The sequence below is a fragment of the Pogonomyrmex barbatus genome, unplaced genomic scaffold (genome assembly GCF_055798465.1).
Source record: "Pogonomyrmex barbatus isolate J1 unplaced genomic scaffold, ASM5579846v1 scaffold11, whole genome shotgun sequence".
In the NCBI taxonomy this organism is placed as follows: Eukaryota; Metazoa; Arthropoda; class Insecta; order Hymenoptera; family Formicidae; genus Pogonomyrmex; species Pogonomyrmex barbatus.
Window position 1 is genome coordinate 1,271,505 of NW_028297107.1, and position 25,323 is coordinate 1,296,827.

Sequence of the window (25,323 nt, forward strand, 5' to 3'; positions counted from 1 at the left end):
TAACTTTTGAAAACAACATATATCAAATACTGTCAAATCGGTTTCCCCTTTTATAATTGACAGTCAAAGAAACCTTTCCAATTTTTCATATTCACTGCGACCGGTACGGTTATTAAATTTATATTGCCGCTTCTGCGGCATCGTCAGACTTTTATATTAATTTCCAAATTATAAAAATAGACATGCAGAAATAGATTATATTTAATTCAATCAGAGAATCGAAGAAATATCAATGACAGATTAGAAAAAAGCTGAGAGACCCGGGACAAGACAGTTTGGGACACCGTGTACATGCGCGTGTACTGGCGCCCCGGCTTCCGCGAGGGGTAGAAAATGATGGACTTTTCGCATCGTCCGGAGAGTCTTTGAAGTCAATTTCACGGTGGATGTAGAGAACGAGAAGTCATGGCGTTCGCGCGCGCAAAAGTCGCGTTCTTTCCGGAGAGTGAGAAAATGACACGCAAAGCCGGTCGTCCATGCGTGAAAATAAAACGTCCTGTTTTTCTCCCGCAGGCTCTCTCGCGTATTACGACTCTCGAAAACTTCGGAGTCGACTCTCGTTTGAAGGAGAGAGAAAGAGAGAGAGAGAGAGAGAGAGAGAGAGAGAGAGAGAGAGAGAGGGAGAGAGGAAAACTTTCCTATCTCGACTACTTTCTACGACTTTCGATTGTCGCGCTTTTAAGCGACACTTTAATTGTCATCTCTTCTCCCTCAATTTCGACTAGTAATTTTTCAAAGAATAATACCGTTCGATTCGAAACACTGAATGAGACATTTGGCGCAGTGTCACAGAAAAATTAACGCGCCGATGATATCAATCGCGCCGATGATTAGCCCCAATTTGTTGAATATCACTCCTCCGGATTTTCCTCGGATCGATCGACAAGACAAAGGCGCACATTCGGGGACGTTCGCGGTACGCCTCGACAGGCCGGCGGTCCCGCGTCGCTTTTGCCGACATTTAACCTGCCAGCAATTTCTATCGACAAGGGCAAAGGCTAGGGAAACGCACGGCTAGGTCGATCGAGCTGCATCTAATCGCGCACGTGCGCGCGACAACGACGGCTATCGGCGGTATTTAATCGACAAGCACAGCGTCGGGGGTTTGCGCGAGTCGCACGATGTAAACTAATTACCCGGCACTTTGCGCACTCTCCCGCCCCCCCCCTCTCTCTCCACCCACTCCTCTCCCCCCGCCCTCCGACTCTCCCCTGCCTCTCCCGCGCTCTCTCCGCGCATTCTAACCACCCTCGGAATCTTTGGCCAGCGGCTAATTGACGTTGTCGAGTTACTTTTACGAGTGACCAACCAGCAGCCAGTTTCGACAGAAGGCGCGATTGTGCGACGCAATTATGCACGCGTTTACGTCCGAATGCGAGAAATTGCGGGATAATGTTCTAACGTGACGACAGAGATCTCTTTCAACGAATTGCACCTTAACGAGTTTATCGAGAAGTCCGCGCATTAAGCATTAACCTAGACGGAGAGAAGTGTAACAGTGTAAAGATTTGCTTTTTATTGTTATAGAATTTTCTCTCTTCCTTCTACCTAAACTTCGAACATGTATCTATTTTATTTTAAATACAACAATTAGTTTAATTAATAAAAAGCAGATCTTGCAACGCAGTATATCTTGTAAAAATTAGGATACTTGTTATTAAAATATCTTCCAAAAATGATGTCTTTTTTTTTCTTCTATGTACGTATCATGAATTTCCTATTAAATTATATATAAAAAATTTTACAATGGAAGTGTTCAGCTTCTGAAATATTTTCATTTATTTTTTCATTATGAGTATACGAGCATGATCTTACTTAAGAAAGTAAAAATAAACGTATTATTTTTTGCTACAGTTAATCACTTAGAAATCATCACGATAACTCGAACACTCGGTATCTCGAGTAAAGAATTAATTCGGGCGTTGAAAAAAAAAAAAAAACAAAAAAAAACAGAGATCTTCGATGTAGCCTTTTAAAATTATACGAATGTCAACACGCCTGATCCGCGTGTCCGTCGTTCGAAAAGCGCTCGTAAATAAGGCCGATAGATGTAATATTTCACAGCGTGATTATGTAACAATCGCAGTCGTATTCGCGACTATTACGAGCGGCACGATACCCGCGGGTTATCTGAAATCGCTTTACAAGTATACAGCGTCGTTCGGCTTATCGGCGCGCGGCCCCGATAAAATTTGCAGCTCTAAAATCTGAAGCACACGCGTTCTCGAGTCAGCAATACCGCAATTCAGAAATCATAAAGATAGCGCGGCGTCTTCGATCGTCGCGCTTTCTCTCGGGCGGAACCGCGACGCGGATTAGAATAAGAAGAGGCGAGAACATTTTCGGAGCATTGAACATTGATTCAACAAAAAAAGTTCCTCGATCTCTATCTGGAAACGTATCGTCACGTATCGCTATCGATCGTTAATTTAATTTAATTTATCTCGACAAAGTTTTACATCTGTATTTTGTAAAATTTCCGCCATTTCCCACCCGACACTTTTGTTTCTATTTAGCTCGTACAACTGCGGCTATTAATAATTTTTTGAGGACAGATTTTACATACATTTTACATACTCCCGCCTTTGCCCTTCCTTTTCTTCTCTTCTTGTTTTCACCAGACGAATGTATAATGTAGACACACGTACGACGAGGTCTGCGCGAATTAGGTCAGTTTATCCCGCTAATGGGAAATATAAAGTCGTATGCACAAATACGCGCGTAAATTAAATTTAACAGCCGTCCCAGCGATACGTGTGATTTACCGTTGTGTTTGTGCTTCGCATACAGCCACGAAGTATGTAATAAAATAAACGGCCTCGCGGCGGAGCGGTTGGGGCGTACTTTACAGTTTATCCGGTGAAACCGCGCGGTTGCAATAATTTACACGTTTGGCCTCTTTACATTGTGTACATATATACGGAAAGAAGGAGGCGGAACGTCGTCGACGACAAAGCAGCAATATCGATGGCGAATTCACTCTCTCGAGTCCGCTTGACGCGACGCGATAATTAAAGTTGCCGGTGAAAATGAGGACTTCACATACGTGTGCCTTTCTTAGAAATATAATTTAAATTTAAATATCAAATAAATTACTGGAAATCATTTTATTATTATTTTCTGTCATTATTTGCGCGTTTTTACAACCGGTATTTTATTCGAATTTAAAAACAAAAAATATTACATACTACAATTTCAAACAAGATAATAAATGACATCGCTCCACAGAATTGAATCTTAAGTATTCTATAATTTTTCATTCTTCTTAATTGAATTTATATACATATATAAACGGCACAATCGCTTTCATCGTGAGTTACGTGCCATTACTTATTTAACAGACTTTCAAAGCTATATTCCTAAATCGAATAATCAAATCTGAAAATCGATTTATCCCGCCGTTTATTTCCCCATGTGAAATTCTCTGCTAAAATTTCTCCGGCGGCCTTCATCATTTTTCTTAGTGGGGATTGACTGACCGACGGAAAGAAGCACCACCGCCCCGATGTAGTGCCCTCGTCTCCGAGTACTCCCATCGCGATTGTTATTGCTCCGCTGGCAGCTGTTGTAATTTCAGGTAATTCGAGCGATCGGCCACGTCGAAGCCGCTCCAGCAGCGAGTTATTTGTTGCCGGCGAGGTTCGCGCGTAGAGCCGGATCCGGCGAGCCGCCCCGCGCCGAGTCGAGCCGAGCCGAGCCAACGCCGCGCGCGTCGAGGGCGAGCGATAATATTCGCACGGCGAGTGTTATGAGAGAACGCTCATCCGCGTCTGTTATTCTACGCGGAGGAAGTACGCGGACTCTCGTTCCCGCCCGACATCGGCCCGCGTCGATTATCACTACGTGATACGCGCGTAAGCGTACGCGCGATCGATTCGCGCGAGCTACGCGCGCTCGTTGCGAAAATATTCAAATTTCTCGCCGAGGGCGAGGTTCTTCTTCGTCGGGGCTCCGACGGGCGAAGAATACCGCGGAGGTGAGAGAACACGCGTGATCTGCATATTTTATCGCAACTGGAAATCGCGATTCTATTACTTAAACGAGGGAAAGAGAAAGTGAGAATGCTCAATTACTTTCTAGAATGAAATACTTTTCAAGCAGCCAAATCGCGGAGCCATGATATATATTAATATTGCAAATAATAATTAAAAAGTATGAAGTGTGTAGAGAGAAAATTAAAAAAATAAATGATTGGAATAAATGGTGTAATCTTGTAACTAGGAGCAATTTCTTAAATCTTGAACAATTGTTTAAGTTTTGGATCCTGTACATAGATTAAAATCTCGTAACGATCAAATTTAGAAAGATTTAAAGTCCTCGAGCTGTTGAAATTTTCAACAATTTTCGACAATTGCTTCAAGCCACCTCCAATACCTACCTCAAATCTATTTCTCTCTTCTCTCTCCGGTGCTGTCATATCGTCGTTACACATCGATGTAATTCACGATGGAAAATGATCGATAACCCTACGTGCGTGCATGCTATGCGTGGAATATATGTATATGATATAGATATATATAGAAAATTATTTTATAAACACACACACACACACACACACACACACACACATCACCCCCCCCCCACACACACACACGTATATAATCATTTCCAGCGCGCGTTATCCGTTTCAGAAATAGCAACCGGTGAGAATCATCCTATATAATTATATCGCAACGGTGATCATTATATTATTATAACGTCATAGTGGATACAGCGTTACGTTAATAATAACGATCATTATTATTACAGGGCCATTTCGAAATACGGCACGATCGTTCTCGTTCGCTCGCCCGCTCGCGAATGCGCCACAATGTCTGTTATGTCATTGTCGAGGGACCGGGAGATAACGCTGTTCATCTTGCTCGCATATAAACCGAAATAAGTGCGCGCGGGGTGGCGGGGCGGCAGGCGACGGTGCGTTTCGCCCCGTCGTAAATCGCGAATGATTCCGCTAAATTTCCATCTCGTCGAACGCGAGGTAGGGGACTACTACGGGCTGAAGCGGTATAGGGGTTGGCTCGTCGATGGTGCCGGTGTGCTGGATGGATAATGGGCAGGGTGAATGATAATGCCGCGTGCACACCGTGCCTTCCCGCGGCGCATTCCTCCATGCTTCGGTTCCGAACGATGCGAGGCTCGGTCAATCGAGTACGGGTAATTGAACCGTTCGAAATTAGAACAGTTTGAATCTCTTGAAACGAGAGAGAAGAAGGGAAAAAAAAAAAAAAAACAAACGGAGCGCTTCGAAACCCGATCCCCGGGAGTTCCAAAGTTCTAGAAAATGAGACAGGAAGTTATCTGAAAAAACCATGTAGAAATGTGCGATTAGAGAAATATTGCAGTACGTTTCTGGTACTTGTGATTTCCGTTAAAAACAATAGTTTTGATACGCTTACGTAAGCCTCAAGGATCCATAAATGGCACGGACACACGATAGACGATCGCAAAATTAAAGAGATTATCGGCAGCGCTAAGTAAAAATTACCGGCCGGCGGTTGTGTATAATTAAATAATAATAGCGGCATTTATATAAAACCAGCGCGCACATACGCTCCTTCGCTACGTATATACTTAACTCTCTACTCTAAAGAAATCACGCGAAGCGTATCGAACGCCGCGCATTTTGATTCTAGGAAGGAAGACGATTTCGCGCAGAAACACGCCCGATCATAATGCGCCGTTTGCGCGCCTCCTTGCCCTTACGCCGCGTCGGTAATTTTGATAATTCTGGGGTTTCGGATAAGGGCCCGCCTGAACTCCGGCTACCAGTCTTTACTCGACCGATTTTATTATTCGTACCTTCGGGTCGTCCTGGGCACATCGATGCATTATCGGCAGCGCGGTAGCTGATATCGGGCGATCTGATCGCTCTCTAATTCCCCAACGTTGATCTCTAGATAAACTCTTCAGACATCTCGGACATTAGAAGCCTCATCGTTTTTAATTGGAATTAATTAACATTTAGTAGAAATAATTAACTGCTATAATTAGATGTATATAATAAATATTTAAAACAGCGTTAAATTTAGAATCAAATTCCAGAATTATGATCGATATTTAGAATATTATGAGATTAGAAATTTATTTTTAAGTTAAATAAGGTAGACGGCTATTTTTCGAGACGACTTTCAAACAAATTCACGATACATGAGTAAAGATTTAGTTAAATAATAGATTTCATCCATTTTATTATCTATTACTGATGATTATAATCAGCTTGGAGGCTTCGAGTAAGCGATTTTTCGTCTTTTGTGGGAGACGCGCAACATAAACGGGATATAGGAAAGTTAGCATCTCGTCTCGCGTATTGTGAAGGAAGTCCGCCCAGTCGCGGAGCACGTAGGAAAATAAACTTTTTTGTAACCATCTGCAGCCGACGGCGGCGTCGGCGGTGGCGGGACATATAAAAGTAGGGATCTTTCAGTAGCCAGTCAACCAGCCATTTAAGCTTCCTTTCTTTAGTAACTTTCGCCGTGCGAAGCATCCTCGCGCGCGATAGGACAGCAGCAAAGAGCGTTATCCAGAATGGAGATTTCGTTCGTTTACGGCGAGGGATGACTGATAAATCCCCGAAACATCTCCATCGCGAGCACCGTATACGAACGCACGACACGTGAAAAACAGACGTGGGTGTGGGTGCGCAAGAAGGGATAATAAACGACGGGAGGGCACAGCAAGAGGGATGGAAGATAGGGAGGAAGGGAGAGCGATAAAGGGGAACGCCGGTGGATGGAGATCAAGCCGGGTGCACTTAGCCCGCCTTATGCGCCGTACCGGTTCTAGCAATGGTCGAGTCGGTCACGAATACCTAATCAATAATTATTACCGCGAGACTCTATTTTTGTGAAGAGAAAGAGAGTTCAGGACTCTCCCTTCCTGCCTGCGCCCTCGCCCATCCCTCTACCACGAAGAGGCCCAAGGACCCTCCGTTTCCTCTCCTTTAATCTCGCATTCGCTCTTTCTCTCTCTTTCTTTCTTTCTTTCTTTTTCCTTCACTATCGTCCCGGGCTCCTTTTCTTCCCTCCCCAACGCCGTACACCGCGCCGCCATATTTGCATATTTATAAGGGAATGTAATCGCAGAGCTCGGTTTTCGCCGCTCGTCGCTCGCTGCCGTGGAAAGAATTCCCGCAAGATGGCGGAAAGATTCGTGGTAGACATGCGATCCGATTTCCTACTCCACCCCCCTCCCTTCCTCCCTCCCACCGGGTCCGCAACCCTCTCCGCTGCGTAACATATCATCAACCGCGGCCGATCTAGAAGAAACAATCGTCGGTTTGTTGCGAGATCCCGAATTGTGGAGATCCACGGAGGCGGATGAATAAGAATTAGGGATTTTAATGCGTATACCGGACGACTCATTAAACCGGAACTGTGGGGAATGGCGATTCCCGGGACGGCGAGAGACGAGGAGACGAGAGGTGGATTGCACGGCGCATTAATTTGTTAACGGACCGCCGATAAAGCATAACGCGACGTTACGTTACTCTCTCGTCATCTGGCGACGGTTTATAGACTAATCGATTAATATGCGAATGTTACAACGCTAGAAACGCGCAGTTATTGACGAGATCATTAAGCGCACTCTGAAATCCAACAAATCGGATATTGATATTTTAAGTCTACCCTCGCATCGCTCGCAAATTTCGAATTATGTATAAAAGAAAAAAAAAAGAAAAAAAAACAATGAGAAATACTTAATATCGATAAAATTAAAATCGTAACAATTATTTTACTCCTACCAACTTTGATCAAATACGAAGATTTCATTCATTTACAAAGTGGTAAGATCTGCGATCTTACTGGAAGAAATGTAACACGCGATAGTCTGAAATATTTATTTTAATGAATAAGTAATGTGCGAACATATCTTTTGTGAAATATCAAAGACTGACAGATACACATAATTCTTAATGGAAATTAATAAAGATAATTAAAGTAAAAAAAAAAAAAAAAACGACAGATCTGATTTTGCTATATCATATCGGCATTTGATCGGAATAAATCTACTTAGTAATGCCATATAAATTCATTGACCAACAACAATTCATTTCCAACAACAAAATGCAATGCATTATTCGACGACCTATAACTTAAGCCTCACGCCGCCATATCGTGGGACTTTGCATTGTGATCTGTCTTTTGTGAATTACGTCTTTGATAAAAAGTATAGCAAGGTATAGAAATGCAGAATGGAACATCGTGAATGAGACATCGTGCGTCAAAACTGAATCGTATCTTATTTTAATGCGTATATATCTGCATATCTGACTTACAGGATATAGTTATACAATTCATTAAAAGAGCGCCGCGATATTTCACAATGTTTCGCACGTACATAAAATGCTTATAAAACACTAGTTAGTGCTTTCCCTTAAATTTATGATACTTTTATAATTAAAATTAATGGCGATCGGTAGGCTAAGAGCTAATACCATTGGGGGCAGAGACCGGGGAGCTTCAATTTATCGGACAAGATTACAATTTCGATCGCACAGCGAGAGGAATGCGTAACGAGGGCGAGCGCGCCCTGTGCCTTCGATATTAATTTATTAATACCCGCGCGACCGAGGATCACGCTAATACGTTATATTATTCGATGATTCGGCGTTAGGGCGTAGATTGAAGTTTGGTTAATACGAATGCCCTACGCGCTATATACCGGACGACATGATTAAAACGTCGGTCGCGCACGGAGATTAGAACGAGTGCTCGTGTGCTTTGATCGTGGACCTATCTTCATTATCAAATTACTAACACTAATTACTAATATCGACGTTCATTATTATCGAATAATTTGTCTAAATCGTGCCTTCCGCTCGATCGTCAAGTAGAACTGCTAATGAAATTGGCCCACTTCGAGGGCTTCTGGTCAACCATTTAATTCGTCAATAAATCTTTCGATCCGCATAGTAAATTATTTGAAGAGTGAAGAATATGAAAACGAGCATGTATTGTATTGTATTTCGTTTGGAAAATATGTCAAGTTACATCCAGCTATATTTCTCAATAGGTGGTATCAGTTTTAAGCAACACTGGTGACGGAAAGCAGAAATTATTCCGCAACTGCGAAGGTACGAGCACCGAGAGCAATCGAGTTTATATCAAGAGACACGGGCGATTAGCGACCCCCCTCGGTATCGAAGGCTCGACGAGGAGACTCGACAGGCGACGAGTCTCCTCGTCTCGGGGCTTAACGAGAGAATCACTCCGTTGACAGTAGCGAATCCTCCTTGACGAGGATCCTTATTTACGCCGGCGTCGTTAGCGCATTCTTTTTCACTTGATATCAACTCGATAAACTTCCCCGTCAGTCAGTCAGTCAGTCAGTCGGTCGGTCGGTCGTTCGGTTGGCTTGGATTGGTCGGACTCGTTTTCTTCGCCGTGCCACCGTTCAACGCAGCACTTCTCACCCCTCTGTGCGTGCGTCACGATCGATCGCCGGTATCGATCGAACGGGCCTCACGCGTTCGCGGCGTGTAAACAGAGAGGAAAGAAAACGAGAGGGGCGCGTCGCGCCTGTGTATGTACGAGTAGATGCGACAATGGTATCCGGTGCAAGCTACAGTGACATTCGAGGAGAAATCGGAAGAAGAGCGAGCGAATACGTCAACTAGAAAAGTGAAAAGTAACCTCGTTAAAATAATCACAAGCGGTAATGTAACCTGTTTGTTTTAAAATTCTAATAATGCATAAATCTCACTTTGTTCTTTTTCAATTTAGCTCTAATTCCATTTATTAACTCTTACAGTTTACTATTTTTGTCATTATCAATCAACTTTACCTAATTAGTTATAATTAGATGGGGTCAGATTTTCAAATAAAAATAAAAAAAATAAAGAGAGAACTCTTATAAAAAGACATTATAGTAAAAATGTACAGTACAAGTTAATGTAATGTCGATTAAAATAAATTCAGAAATGTGAAGAGGAGGCAAGTATTTTGTTTTAACATTACATTTTTAGCATTAACGGTTTCCATTCTTTTCTCGTCTCCTCTGCCTTCCCGCCGTCTCTATCTGTTCGCGTGTGTACGCCTCTAAATCGACTAAATCGCTGGGCCGATTTGGAGGCGAACCGACCCGATAAGTGGCGATAAAGTGGCAGTCCTCCACTCTCTCTAGTCCTCTCTCTCTCTCTCTCTCTCTCTCTCTCTCTCTCTCTCTCAATCTCTATCTTTCTATCTATCTATCCATCTCTATCTCTTTATCTCGTCGCTCTTCGCGGGGAAGGCTATCCGCCAATGGGACAGCGGATCCCGTTCGCGCCGGCTGCTGCAACAGCTCTCGCGAATAAGCTACCGTACGAAAGCGGCGAGTCACGATCGGCTCGTTACCGATCCCCCTCCTCCCCCCCCCTTCGTCCTCCTCCGATTCTCTCTCGATATATCGCGGATCATGAAATCACGAGAATCATCTACCACCGAGAGAGCCTCCGCCTATCGTTCCCTCCCAGTTCCTCATCGCCCCCTCAGCCGCTCTCGTAGCCGCCGCCGCTGCCGCTGCCGCCGCCACCGCCGCTGCTGCCGCCGCCGCCGCCGCCGCCGCCGCCGCCGCCGCGCCATTCGAGCCGATCATACTGCTTAGCGAGTGCATTCGGCATAATGCATAATTCTATGGCCCGCGGTCTGCGCCTCGACGCCGTGTTGCATTGCTATCGGTTGCCGATCGTCCGCGGCCGATGATGCCGGTGATTTGCGATTCCGAGCGAAAGCGGGAGGGGAAGGAAGGGAAGGGGAGTGGGGCGGGGAGGTGGAGGACTGTCTTCGTGAGAGCACCTAGAAGAGTGGCATAGCTCTTCCTTCTCGCATTTATCGTATACGGCCACGTACGAATTACCGCGTATCGCTCGACGAGCCCGCGATCCTCCTCCACAGGAGGAAATCGTGAGAGAGAGATCGTTTCGAACGTTCCGCGAAAAAAGTTCGGCCACGATCGACCGCTCGCGGTTTTGCGCGCGACCCCTTCCTCTCTCTCTCTCTTCTTCTCTCGTCTCCTCAAGAAATTTTTTTTCTCTTTTTATCGGTGTAGACGGCGAGTAGATTCGCGGGTTAGGCCGTGGGGTCGAGGAACGTCTCGCTGAAGTGCTCTCGGATGATCACGCGAGGAAAGTTCCTCCTTCGTTTCTTTGCACTTTCTCCGAGATGTAGGAATAATTTGTCTTACGGCGCAGCTGCAGTGCTATTGCCTATTGATATAGATCAAATATATACAAACACTTTCCTTTAATTCACTGAAACTTTAACGAAGAAGATTCTTTTAGCATTTTTTTTACATTTCTTCTATAATAATTAAAACATTACAATCCAGATTCTAATACAATGTTTCTGCAAATTTAATTCTATTCGAACAATTCAAAGTAAAACTGCAAAAAAATTGCCATTCAATACCATTGCAATTGCCATGATTTTATAAAATAATTACTATTGAATTCAAATTGCGCAAAAATAGTCTTAAAAAATTGCTCGGCAAAATTGTCAAGGAATTGATAATTCGAATTACAGGTATACATATGATCGTGTCATTTTGAATACTGCAATTAACGCGTCCCCCGAATAAACGATAGTGATATAACGGAAAATTTGGCCAATCTTAGGAGCAACTGTTCCGCCTTTCTACATTCTGCCGCATCAAATCCTACGAATCGTTCGGAGCACGTATGTCGCGCGCGTGCCACGAAATTCACGGTTATCCTTCTAACAACGTGCCCAATCGAATTTCGGCAGGTCCGAGAGCATCGAGCGTGGGGCAGCAGGCACCCCCCGGGCAGCCAATTCGTACCTCCGGAAATGCGATTTCGATCGACGGCTGCGCCCCGTCGCCGCCCGTCGTAATCTAACCTGCAATTCGCAGTAGGTACTGATTTTTGCTCAGTCGGGGGTCGGGGCGCTCAGGAAAGGGCTGGCAATCGGCATTCAAAATGTCAACGAGCTCCGGACAAATTGGAGAACAAGTGTCTCGAAAATTATACTATCGACAGTCAAGTTATGCTTCATCCGAATTACGAAGCGGCAAATCTCATTTCACGCGACAAATATTGTTATAACAATAACAAGCAAACTAACATTAAAATATGTGTCGTGAAATTCAGTAAAATATAATAAATTGATTGCTTTTTCTTTTGCCGACATTAATATAAATATTTCGTCAAGAACACGAGATTAAAATCATCAATGTCGATGAGATTGCGATCAATTTTGGCGTTTAAAAAAACGTTTAAATAAACGACGAAAAACAGTAAATATATGTAGAATGCCTTACGCGCGTAACTCTCACAAAGTTATTCTTCAAAAATTCTCTTTTTTTTTTTTTTTGTTTTGAAACGGGATAAAAAGACAAAGTATGGGCGACAGCGCGAATCTGCAATCGCTAAAACAAACCGTATCCGTAGCACGGCAATAAATATTAGTCGGCAAAGTGCCGAAGGGTGTTTCTGGCTTACATCGAACGGCGTGATGTCGCCGGCAGTAACATCAAGGGTGAAACACGATGGGTGGCGACGTCAGCAGGGGTGGTCGGCAGGCCCCAGAGATAAAGAGCGATTACTCGGTTAAGAGAGGCGATTACAATATCTATCCCCGATCTAGTTGACCAATAGGAAATTTAGAAAAACCCGCCCGCGGGGTAGACGAGTGGCGCATCTGTCAGGCGGGTCGCAAATTTTCTATCCGGAGGGACACGCTCCGTAGTCGCCCCTCGCGTTTCGAGCCCTTGATTCCCATAGGGCGTGAATCCGCTTCTGAATATCTCGGATGAATTCGATTTCGCAGTGAGAAAGTTGTCGCGGTTTCGCGGCTGATCGGCTCGGCTGAGACTCGACGAGCTCGAGAAATGCGTAATCGCTCGTAAACCGACATCGGGAAACCTTCTCCGCGGGCCAATCGAGCCGTGAGGATTGGATACAATATCGCTTTAATAACTCCCCAGCTACTTGTCTCGAATCGCGCGATCGTGTCATTTTCGATAAAGCGGAGGCTGTCGTGGCTGAAAGAAATTGCGTATCGCAGCGCTTTTACGAAAGCGTTATTCATTCTCGATGAACTATCTTCCATTTAACGTAAGAACTGTATAAAATTTAAACTCGCAAGAGTATACCTTGACAAATTTCAAATCGAGTTTTCTTTTGTGAAATTTAAGCACAATTATAAAATTATTTAACTTGAAAATGAGAAAGTTCTCCTGAATTAAAAGTTTTAAAAGAACAAAATAAATAACGGAGCGTATCTCTCCGGCTGATTTGAGGAAGGGGATTGTAATTCACAGTGGAATCTAAACCAATCAATTTTCGCAGGGAATATTTTGATAGAATATATTATTAAAGGCTCTCGGAATAATGCCGATTGCTAAAATCATTATTCTGATTTTACAATCAACGAACACTCCATGAATATCGCGTAGAAGCTTCCGGTCGTTTCCGCGGCTATAGTGTTGTAACATTACAGCGCATGGAAGGCGCCTTTCTCATCGCTCCTCGGCGATCTCTCTACGCCAATGAAAAACGCGTCCTCGCTTTTTATGTAAATCAAATAATAATCGTCTTCGCGCATGGAAAGCTAGAAGTGTGTTAACGCCCAGTGTTATGCAAAGGACCGGAGTTCCTATTACTATTTACATACAATCGAATCTATCGCGCATACATTTACATAGTACGTAAATGGGTCGCCTCTCCGAGCAAGGCTAATGAATATATTATATAAAATATTGTGCCGAGAGGGTAAATATTAGCTCCTTGGGATTTTTATTTAACTATCGCGCCGAAGCGAAAATCGTCTTCCGTGAAAAGTAATCCTCCGATCTCGCACTTAAATCACCCAGCTCTGATTTTCCCGCGAGATTACTCGACCATGAAACGTCTCTCGTCGCGAAACTCCTACGATTTCACAATCTGATCGTCGGCGAGCCGCTCCACTATTTCGTTTTCAGTGTTAAATATTACCGTCGCATTCAGACGTGGCTTCTCACGCGTGTATAGTATGTTCTAAACTTACCGTCCCTCTCTTGATAATTCGAAATCAGATTCAGTGCAAACGGACAAATTTTAATTAAATATCTTAAGTTTCAATCTAAATATTTTTAAAAATAATATTAATCATCGTCACTTGATTAAATGCTTACAATTTTAAAGATTGAATTGTCACATATAAAATGTCTGAATATAAAATTTATTGTCTTCTTAAATCTTAAATTCGCAGCAAGAGCATTGACTGCAAGTTCGACGAATCTATTATTAAAGGGGCAGACGGCGAACCTGGGACAACCCGTATAATTGCTGCTATCTATCAAGAGCGCAACCTGGTAATTTTAAGTAATGTCGCGAGCTAATACGAGTGCTTTGTGCCGCATGAGCGTTTCTTATGTCGCACGGCAACGTGGTAATTTCAATAAATTTCAATAATTTTAATTAGTATTCTCGGATAATTGTTATTGCCTGCATGCCACTATTATATGATCTTATGCCGTGACGTACATTCATATCGCAACATTATACCGGTATTGCAGAATTATAATTGCAATAATATTGCATATCTATCATATCTATAGAGTGAGACAACGTTACAATTGTGTCCTCATGCCTCCGCTCGTATGTATTTGAACATTTATTTTAAAATCTCACAGATAAAATTTTCAGGAAAAAAAGTACAACATATTCCTATATATATTTTTTTTTCTTCTCTTTTTAAAATAATATTATTTTTCGCCACTTTGTTATATACTTGCAATGCCGAAGGTCGAATTGTCAAATATAAATATCTGTCAAATATAAAATTAATTTTCTCTTTAAATCCACCGATCCATTCATCAATTTTTTCTACTAACCATCGCAATCTGCAATTTAGTAGATATGGAAAATGTCAAAAGCCATGCAAAACACTGATAATTCTTCAGAAAGATAATTTTTTTGTCTAGATATATAGAAGATTCATATTCTTGTGATGAAGAAACTATAATATCAAAGTTTATATAACATTATATACATATTACTATAAAAATTACTAGTATTATATAATTTCTTCATCAAGAATATATATCTTCCTATATATTTAGTCAAAAAACTCATTAATTTTCTTTCAGAAGAATTATCAATATTTTGTATGGCTTTTGGACATTCTTCACATTTACCGGATCGCAAATTGCGATGTGTTATGGTGAAAATTGAATGGATCGGTAGATCACAATCGGCTATAAAGAAAATATCCTGTCATCATCGTCGATTTATTCTTCAGATCTGTCAATATATCTTTCGATCGATGAGGATCAACAAGCGGAAATGTCGAGCAGTTTAGGGAGATGGCTGTTCAGTGGATTTGTTTTCGATTGGCTTTTCCACCGCGAGGCATCGCTGATGGCAAGAGCGAGAGAAAACGCGAGAGAATGTGACGAGGCAACAGAAGGGGGAAGGGGTTGGCATAAATATTAATATAATAGCACTGATTGCGCTAGATCGCGGGGGTGCGCGAGCGTACGACACGTTGCAAATAACGCAGTGGGGAAGTGCGGCGAAGAGGGTGTTTCCAACAGTGAGCGAGTACGCGAGAAGAGGAGCAAAGAGAGAAGAGCGCGGGTTGGTTATGTCGGTAGCATAGTGACATATCCGAGAGCAACAACGTGATGATGCGGGAGCGAGAACGATGGGGTGGCGGAGCCAAGGGAGCGGAGGGTCGACCAGAAAGAGAGAGAGAGAGAGAGAGAGAGAGAGAGAGAGAGAGAGAGAGAGATGTAGAGAATGACAGAGAGGGGAAAGATGGAGAGATAGAGAGCGGGAGAGATCAAGAGGGAGATGAAACGGACAGATAGATAGATAGAAGAGAGATATCAATGGAGAAGGATAACGAACGAGAGGGAAAGAGAGGGAAAACTGTTCCACGTCGGGCGTCGGGGGCTTTTCCGGGGGCGGGGGTGGCACCACGGGCATTAAATATACACGCTGATTTGTCGTCCGCGGATTGTCACCTCTGATAGCTTTCATTTTGTTGTATATCGGAGCTCGCGCGAGCGCGCGAGCGCCCACGCTCTCGCGCCCCGCCGCGCTTTTCGACGTAATTCGGCCCGCTTGATTGACTTTTGAGCTGGCCTTTATGGCGATATCCGCCTGCTCCCCTAATCCTCCCCTCGCGGTCCCCCGTAGGACGAGGACGGCGATTTATCGGGCACCGCGCTCGCTCTCGCGTTTTGCCCCGCTTTTCGGAATGGATCCGGGTTTGCGCTGGTCGGGTGCCCCTTCGTCAACCAACGAATCCGGCGCCCAGGGCGCGACGTTTTCGGCGACGACACCACGGGGCAAACTGGATATAGGAGAGCGTGTCAAAATGATCGCGCGAGAGTACGCGATCGGCAATGATATTCCCTGGCTTTTTCGGTAAATTTATACTCCAACTCTAACGTCAATCAGTGCAAATCCGGATTATCCGGAAAATACAATTAGCGGCGAATAATGACGGTGTAAACTATTGGTATTCGAGAGAAATTTGCGAGATTGCCCCGTCAATTTTATAGTTTTAGTTGTTGCACAAGTCATATCAGAGAGACTCACGTTAATTTCATATCAAATTCTTCGACAATCGAGACAATCGATTTTTTTCTTAAAAATATCTTTTCAATTTTGAAATCCCTCCCCCTCCCCCTCCCTCCTAATTATATCCCAAAGCGGAAGGGGTTCCGATACGCACAATTTCGAAATTCGCAAATCGACTTTGCAAACACGAACGCCGTTCAATGCACATAATTACAACGAGTGCAAACGAGCATTCGCTGCCATTTGCAATTCATTTACGTGCGGCCGCGTTTCTTTTCTTTTCCTTTTACCTTTTTTTCATTTCATTTCACGAACGGTAAACTCGTTCCGGATTAAATCACGCGGTTCTTATCGGCCTCGAGCGAGCCTCCATTCGTTTCCTTAGTTATCCTTATCGCGGCCTGTTTCCACGAGCCGCACCGTGGTATATTTTATCAACAGCGTCGGTACTCACAATGATTTTGAATAATACGCGGCTGCCCCCGCCGCATTTGTTGAACGTCCGAAGAATTCCGCTCGTATTGTCCGTCGCCGGAAACATCGCGAGCTGTTTTTCCCGCGTTTGTCTTCGTGCAAGCGACGAGCCTTGCGCGCGCGCGCGCGCCGTCCGCGGAAATAAATATTCTTAATTGCGTGGAAATCTCGAGACTCTCTTTTTAAAAATCCCCTCCACGGATCGGATAAATTCAATCGTGATTTTCATCGGCGAAAGTAATGATTCAGCGTCGCCATAATTAAGTTATCAGTCAGCCGACGATGGTTTTATAAATTTTACATGCGTTAGAATTCTCTGATGTCTCAAGGGTGTTCCAAGTTCTCCGCACTACTGCAGCTCCCCAAGGAAAGATCGATTCCTAATTGACCAACGCATCCGTAGACACCCTGTATATAACTATTATGCATATTTTAACGTCACACGTCGATTCCCTCACGCTTGCACAAATGAGAAAATCATCGCTCCTAATTAAATCGTTCGTCAGTCGACCACAATTTTGGAAACTCCATTTTTACTAGAGTTTTCTAATAGATATGATTATTGTATATGTTTCAGGATGACATGGAGAGTTCCTTCGCATTTTTACGGAAATGAGAAAATCATCGGTCCTAATGAAATTAGCTCTTAAATCTATCGATCGACTATAATTTTGGGAACTCTTTGCTTTCATCAAAATTATTTGATAGATATGATTATTGTATATCTCAGCATGACACATCGCGATTTTTCTACGCTTTTACGCGAATAGAATAAGAAAATCATTCACGTCTAATTAAATCATTCGTGAATCGACTGTAATTCCGAGGTCTATCATTGGCACTTTTTTCAATAGACATGACTTTACATTATTTATATAAGAGGTTGTCTCTGAGGATAGAGGGGTGAAGATAGAAAGATATCATTTTCCAGCTATCCTTTCGTATACAGAATGTAGTTGTAAAGGTAAAACTATAATTACGATTAGCAAAAAGTAGACGACAGATAAGATCAATGACTGATGAATAATGCGAACAGACGCTGATGAATAACGACATGTCGACATTGTGGCAAATCTAGCCCTTTTTCTTTCTACATGTGTTTTTAACCGAGATTATGATGTTAACCTTATCAACTTACAGTACTTATTTAAAACAAAATGCTTTTATGATCCAATTATGAACGATAACAAAGCTGAGATGTTTCAAGATGGCAAGTAAATTTATTTAATTAAATATCTAAATGTCAAATTACTTAACAGTCGCAAAATGTCACCTAATACTCACTAAAAAAAAAAATCACTAAAAATCTCATCGATTTTCATTTCCTTTTCACGAACTCTGTTCGATCACAGAACTAAGCGCTCGACTATGTGAAATTTAATTTTCGTGTAGACGGCACGTCGCAGCTCTAAGCGGCGGCGAAGCCCTTATCGCGGCGTGTTGCGTCTATGCGAATTACGGGGCGAGTCGCTTTACGTCGCAGCGAGGAACGACCGACGGCGAGGCAGAGACGGCACGCGAACTCCACCGGTCACGGCGGCGATAAGCGATTTATTGTTTTGTCATTCTACGCTCCAGATAGCTTGGAATGCGGACTTCATTACTTTGCCATTGTCGCGCATACGTCGCCGATACGATGTACAAATCGCCGTGACCCCCCCCCCTCCCCTCCGGCGATTCGCGCTAGTAATTCCGTGACAACTCGTATGCTGCTAATCGTCGCCGCTAATCGCCAGTATACTTCTCGCGAGCTCGTTAATAAGCGATTATTTCGAATTGCACATTCAGACAGAAATCTCAGCGTGATTTTTAGATCGAGGATCGTCATGCATTAACTTTAATTAAAAGTGCAATCGTAAATTAATCTGAAATAATGCAAATATTTATCCTCTTATGTATTACTTTTTTTTTTGCATTCGATAATGTGCTCTGTGTGTGTGTGTGTGTATGTGTGTGTGTGTGTGTTTTATTCAAGTAAGAAAAGATAAGAAGGCTTTTTTCGTAAAGCTACTGAATTGTTTAAAAAATTCGTATATAAAAGTATGTACCAGAGAGTCAAATCTCTTATACAAAAATTTTCCAATTTATCATCAAAAAAAGGAAAAAGAAACATGTGTAATATATAAGGAAAAATTTATTTATTTATTTATTCATATCTAATGTGAAAAAAAAATATTTGTTGGCTCGCGGATCTATTTAGGATATTATTATTATTAAAGACATTGGATCCAAATCTATTTTATTAAAATAACCTTATATTCGTAAAAAATATATTTCTTAAAATATATTTTATATTAATTTAATAATATCAGATTTTCCTCCGATGCAGAAGAGTTACCCCTATTACAATCCGGTCTTACGTCTTAGTCCGGTCTTCCCGTCTTTTGACGACCGTCAGATTAAACGGGGACGAGTTCGAACAAATGGAAGTAAGTCAGGTGAGTTTTTAGCACGAGACACATACACCGCACCCCACGACCCTATTCGACGGTTTCCCTGATAACTCTATTTCGAGAGCTAACTCGCGTAAAACAGATAGGCCAAAGTGGCGCGAGCGGCGACGAGCATCGACGACGACAATCGACGGAAGCGGAGACACACAAAGAGGGCTCGGTGTGTCGGCTCTTCCCTTCCCACCCCCGGCCTTCTCGCGTTGGTCTTACGCTCGCCAAGCGCGGTCTGATAGCGCGATAGCGTTGCCGGCGCGCGGTGCCGGTTATTGGAAATAGCCCGGTCGGTCGATCTACCTCGCCGTGAAATACACACAAGTCTAGCGCGCGAGCCTACGTCATACCTTGGCGTGTGTACATTATTCATGGCTATCGCTGAAAAGGGCGCCAGCCGTATTACGTATGCCGCGGGTTATTATGCTCTCTAAATGTTTAATGTGTTTGCCTTCCTTCGCCGGCCACGGACGTGGCTTTATGTTTTAGTAAGTAAATTACTGTTTTTTTTTTATTAGTCCTCCACCGTTTATGTTGGTTCAATCGATTCACGGCTCTCTCTCTCTCTCTCCTCTCTCTCTCTCTCTCTCTCTCTCCTCCTCTTCGGTCTCACTCTCCTCTCTCCCGCCCCTCTCGCCGCGTTCCTTCTCCCCTTTCTCTATGTCTGCATATGCGTGTGCGTGTGTGCGTATGTGTGTACGGGGCCGACGTGAATTTTTGTACTCGGCGGTGCTCGGCGAATATTTAATCGCCCTGTCTTATTCATTTTTAGTGCGTCGTAGTGCGCGCCTCCACCCCTCTCACACCGTTTCCCTTCTCGCCCCGAAATAAGGGCGGTCGCGTACAATGGTGCGCAATGAATTTCAAAGTTCGGCCCTCCTTTCACGGGCCCCCGAGTCGCACAATGGCGGAAGGAAATAGCGACGATTCGTAATTGTTTTGCAAGTGCCGCCTCGCCTGGAAAAATTTCCGTGGCTCGCCGGTGAGATACGCGCTCCCGTAGTTGTAACGATACGGCAAAGTCCCTCCTCCTCGTCCTCCTCCTCCTCCTCCTCCTCCTCCTCCTCTACCCTTCTGTCCGTCCTCTCCCCTGCAAGAGGGACCAACGACGAGAGGGACGAAACGCGACGGAAGGGGTGTGTAAAGTTTCTCGTCGACGCCGGAAGTTCGTTATTTACAAAATTAATATCCGGCAGCTTTTCCTCGGACCTCCGTATAACTCGAAAGGGAGTGGCGGTACGGGACGGGGCGGTACAGGCGATAGGGGTAGGGGGGGGGGGGGGGTGGGGGTCGTTAAAACCGCGATCGCAAAAACGCGCAATGCCGAAACGCGCGAAGCCGGGCGGAAAGTTTGGAATTTACTGCCCCGACATATTGGCTACGAAAGCACACGAAATTAAGGCTAGTAAAACACTCGCCTGACACGTGCCCAACCCCCGTATGTTCTCTCAATCCCTTCCCCCCTCTTGTGTCCTCCCCCCGTGCCCGCTGTCACCCCCTCGCTATCGTTGTATCCCGCTTGTGAAATGTTCGATGGTCGGTTCTGGACTGTCTTCCGCGCTGTGGAAAAATTTTTGTGAAATATTCCCGACGACGGGAACGCGCGCGAAAAAAGTCGCGGCCGTTTCCGCTAATTCACCTGAAAGGGCGCCAAAAATGTTTGCCGAGGTCTCGATACTCGTCCGCGCTCGTCCGCGATGAAATAACGCGGACACCGTGTAAATAACGCGATTTAATTTTTCGCGATCGTGTCGCGGAGTTTTATTTTTCGTCCGCCGTCCTTCTCCTACGTCGACGGAAGGGCCGGGCAGAATGCACCCTTTATTCGCGACGTTCGCCGACCGTACGAATGAACTCGGTGTTCCCGTACGGTCGGCGAACGTCGATATTTTTGTTTGGATTTTAATATCGCGATATTTTCTATAGCAACGCCGGAAACGGACGGCGCATTTTTAACAATGAATCGTGTTTTGCGTATAAATTTGATTTGCCGTACGTTTGAAAGTGTCATCTGTCTCTCTCTCTCTCTCTCTCTCTCGATATCACCGGCACGAATACGCTTGCCCATCGTAACTCGCTTTTTGCAAATTTAATATTATCACTCGACCAATGCGAAAACACGACTATCTTTACGACTATAATAAGTTTCTTAAAATTTATTCTACCAATCCCGCAAAATTACGCGATTATTCTTATTGATTCAGCTGACTCGGCCACGATGATGATATCGTTCGAATTTACGACGCGTAAATAATAAATGCCGAAATTAGTTAGAATTATTAATAATAATTATATCTTCTATGTAAAGCGAATTAATTATAGGATGTTCCTACTATCCTTCAAATGTGCCTCTGATTCCGGAAGCCGATAGCTTAAACGCACGTGCCGGCGCGGAACTGATGGCGACATCTTTCAGCTGAAACGCGAGCTACATTTCTGATTTCGACGTTGCGCGGTAACGCAGACGATCAAGCTATTTTTTGCAACTGGTCCGCTATTTTCTCTCATCGATACAAACACGTAAACAAGAAAATGATGTCACCTTCAATGTACAAAACAGACGTGTGTAAAACTGGGAGATAGCCGTGAAAAATATAACTGACGCTGACAAATAGATAAATAAAAAAGAAAAAAAAAAAGAAATATACGGGTAAGACTGGCGGAGAAAATAAATAAAATATCGGGCTTACCAAAACGATGAATGAAAAAGAAGTGGGAGGTGTGCGGAAATGTGCGAAGAGGCGTCTGCAACAATGGAAAAAGATCTTCGTAAATAAAAATGCAGGGAAATTCGGAGGATGTTTTGAATCAACAACGCCTTATCAATCATCGGATGCACACGATTTATTTACAAATGTCACATGTTACATTACAGCTTTGTAAAAAGTGGAAGAGTAAATTCGCTGCAAGAGAAAAAATATTATATTTCACAGCCTCGCGAAATACACTTTCGAGCTCTCTTTGCTTCTTTCTCCGAATTTAAAAGAAAAATGTGTTTCGAAAATAAATATAACTTTGATTTCGATGTGTTTAAAAATAAAAAGATTAATTGTATTTATTCTTATGCTTCGTGGTTGTGTCAGTAATCTGAAATTTATGATTTCCCAAACTATCGTCGAGTAAAAGATACATAGTGTTCTTCTCTCTCTTTCTCTACATAAAAGATTAAACTGTATAAGTCACGAAAGAAGATAATGTTCCACGCTAGGAGAATAACTTAGCATATCTTTTTAATCTATTCGATCCATTTAATTAGTCCCAATTATTGAATTTCAAACAAAGTTGATAATAATTTAACACTAAGACTAATAAAAGAAAAACGATTGTATTGATCGATCGTTTCTTTGGTTTCTTTCTAAATTATTAGAGCAAGGAATTTGATTTTTTGCACAGAATATTTACAAAGAGAAATTGTCGCGTCTTTTTCGAAGTAAAAACAAACAAAACCGACATGAGACCCCGATAAACATCAACTAACAGCAACATTACATCCATATTATAATATTAATCAATATTATAATTTTCTACTAAACAATGTAAGAGCCTATATGTGCTATATTAATTATTGCTTATATTGTCGAATGGGAAATCATAACATCGCTGTTAGCTGTTTATCGGAAAACTTTCTTTTCTTTACGCCAAAGACTTTTCATTCCGCTTTGCAGAAACGTTTTGGATGCGGCCCTGTACACTGAACTGGCGACCGATCCTCTCGGGAACGTCGCGTCGCGGCGCGGCCTGCGTCGCGGCGTGACGTTTCGTCGTCGCCGCCACCGCATACATGCACACACGCGTACACACATACAAGGATGCATTCCTTCGCGCATTCACGCACGCACCCACGCCTGTGTGTGCGCGCGCACGTCGCGACGCAACCACTTGTGGATCTCCCGGCCGCAGCGACGTGCCGCATCGGCGGAGATCGCCGTGATTTTTTTCTCGCTGCCGGCGTCCGTTCGGACGGAATCGCCACGCGCGTGCGTTGTCGATTTGATAATGTACGTTCGCTCGCGAAAATCGGACGGCGTGTGTGCGCGCGCGCGCGCGCGTGCGGGCGCACACGCTCGCTCGCTCGCGGCGCGTGTGTCAACACACGCCATGTCAAACGGCGATTCGCGCGGCGGAAAGTAGAGTGAAACCGGCGGGCTTACCGAAACTTGGGGGATCGACTCGGATCAGTCGGGCCGTGGGAAGCGGCGCGGCGCGATTTGCCGCGTGTAAACTCCGTGAAAAATCAAACGGGTGATACGGCCCGCGGGAAGCGTGCGACGAGATGTTTCACGTACAGACAACTGCATGTATACACGGCGACGGTGGCGCCGCGACGCGGTGCGACGCGACGCGACGCGACGCGGCGCCGCCGTCGCGATGCCGCAAGGCAACTTCAAGAGGAGCGCTCCTTCTCGCTCTCTCCTTCTCTCCGTATCGCCCTCTTTCTCTCTTCCTTTACAATCGCGCGAAGCGTTACGCGTGATTTTCAGCACTGACGAAAGCGCGCGCCAAGCATCAAATTTCTGGAGCCTTTGCTCACCCATTGGTAAAATATCGCGCTAATATTTCTACATTTTCATTCATGAAATGAAAAAAAAATAAGTCTATTCATGGACAACTTGACAACGAAAGACGAAAAATAGAAACGCGAGATTGTATCTCGATGAGGTTTTGATTCTCAGCAGCGCAGTGAAGATCTGCGTGATCAGATAGTTTAATTCAATGAAGCATTAATTAATATTATTAATATAATGCAATATTGTTTATTATCGGTCAACGCTGAATTACATCAGGTTCGATTTTGCTGACCGTTAGTAGATGGCGCCATATACCTATTATGACGGCTTGTCTGTATAATTATAGTTATGTAAAGCTGCGCGGCTTTTGATTTGGGATAGCTGGAGCTGCAATAAACAAATTTGAAAATATACATATTTCTTGCAAGATAAGCGAGATTATTAATCTAAATGTACATTACACTCCATATATTCTATGTTCAAAGAATAAACTTGAAATTAATCCTATCTTATCCCCGTATTGATAAAATTCTTATATTTCTTGCTGAAGTTTTATGTATATAGAGTATAATTTTGTTTTAATTGTTGTATAATCTATCTCACGGCTTTTAATATTATTTATTGAATTTTTATGTTTGAAAAATGTTATTAATTCAAATATATATTATACAATCTATACGCATGTGCAAACATCTTGTGTTTAAATAATTCGGCTAATTCTATCTAATCTTACATCCGATTTTTGTATAGTTTCTATATTTTTTGTTGGAATTTTGTATATACAAAGCATATTTTCTTGTAATTATTACTTATAATTAATTATAATTTTGGGTATATTATTTAATATTTTTTTATTAAATAGTACAAAATTATTAATGTAATGCATTTTATGCTTCACTCAAATTTGTTCAAATATTCCTTGCAAGAAATTTAACTTATTCTATTTCGCTCTGCATCCATATTTTCTAAAATTTGTCTATTCTTGCTCAAACTTTGCATATATATATATATATATATGGCATATTCTGTTGTAATTATTATAATAATTAATCACGCAATCTTAAGTGTTTTATTTGTTCAATTTTATGTAAAAATTTATTTTTTATATTTGTCCCTTACACGTACTGCAAAATTACCTTTTGCTTCTATAAAAATTGGACACAACTCGTTAATTCTCTATATATGCGCTGTTTTTATTATATTATTTTATTTTATTATACTCGAATTACGAGCATCCGAAAAATGATTCCACAAAAGAAGAAGATTCGCTTTGAGATGATCAAATTTTCGACCGACAGGCCGTCCCTGCATGAAGCTAGGGTCCCTGCACCGAAGGTAGGGTCGAGTTTCGATGAGTCATCCGTCTCTTTCTGTCCACGCAAATCGG

The 25,323-nt window shown here is 43.0% G+C and overlaps 1 protein-coding gene across 1 annotated transcript in view; it reads right to left on the reverse strand.

The window, feature by feature from the left end:
- LOC105422703 (protein bric-a-brac 1) overlaps positions 1-23,739 on the reverse strand; it is a 368,722-nt gene extending 344,983 nt beyond the window's left edge. Inside the window, exons 1-2 of the mRNA XM_089071328.1 lie at positions 23,580-23,739; positions 22,119-22,173 (exon numbers count right to left, since the gene is read on the reverse strand). The gene's annotated coding sequence lies outside the window, so the exon portion shown is untranslated. The remainder of the gene's footprint in view (positions 1-22,118; positions 22,174-23,579) is intronic.
- Between the last annotated feature and the right edge of the window lie 1,584 nt (positions 23,740-25,323).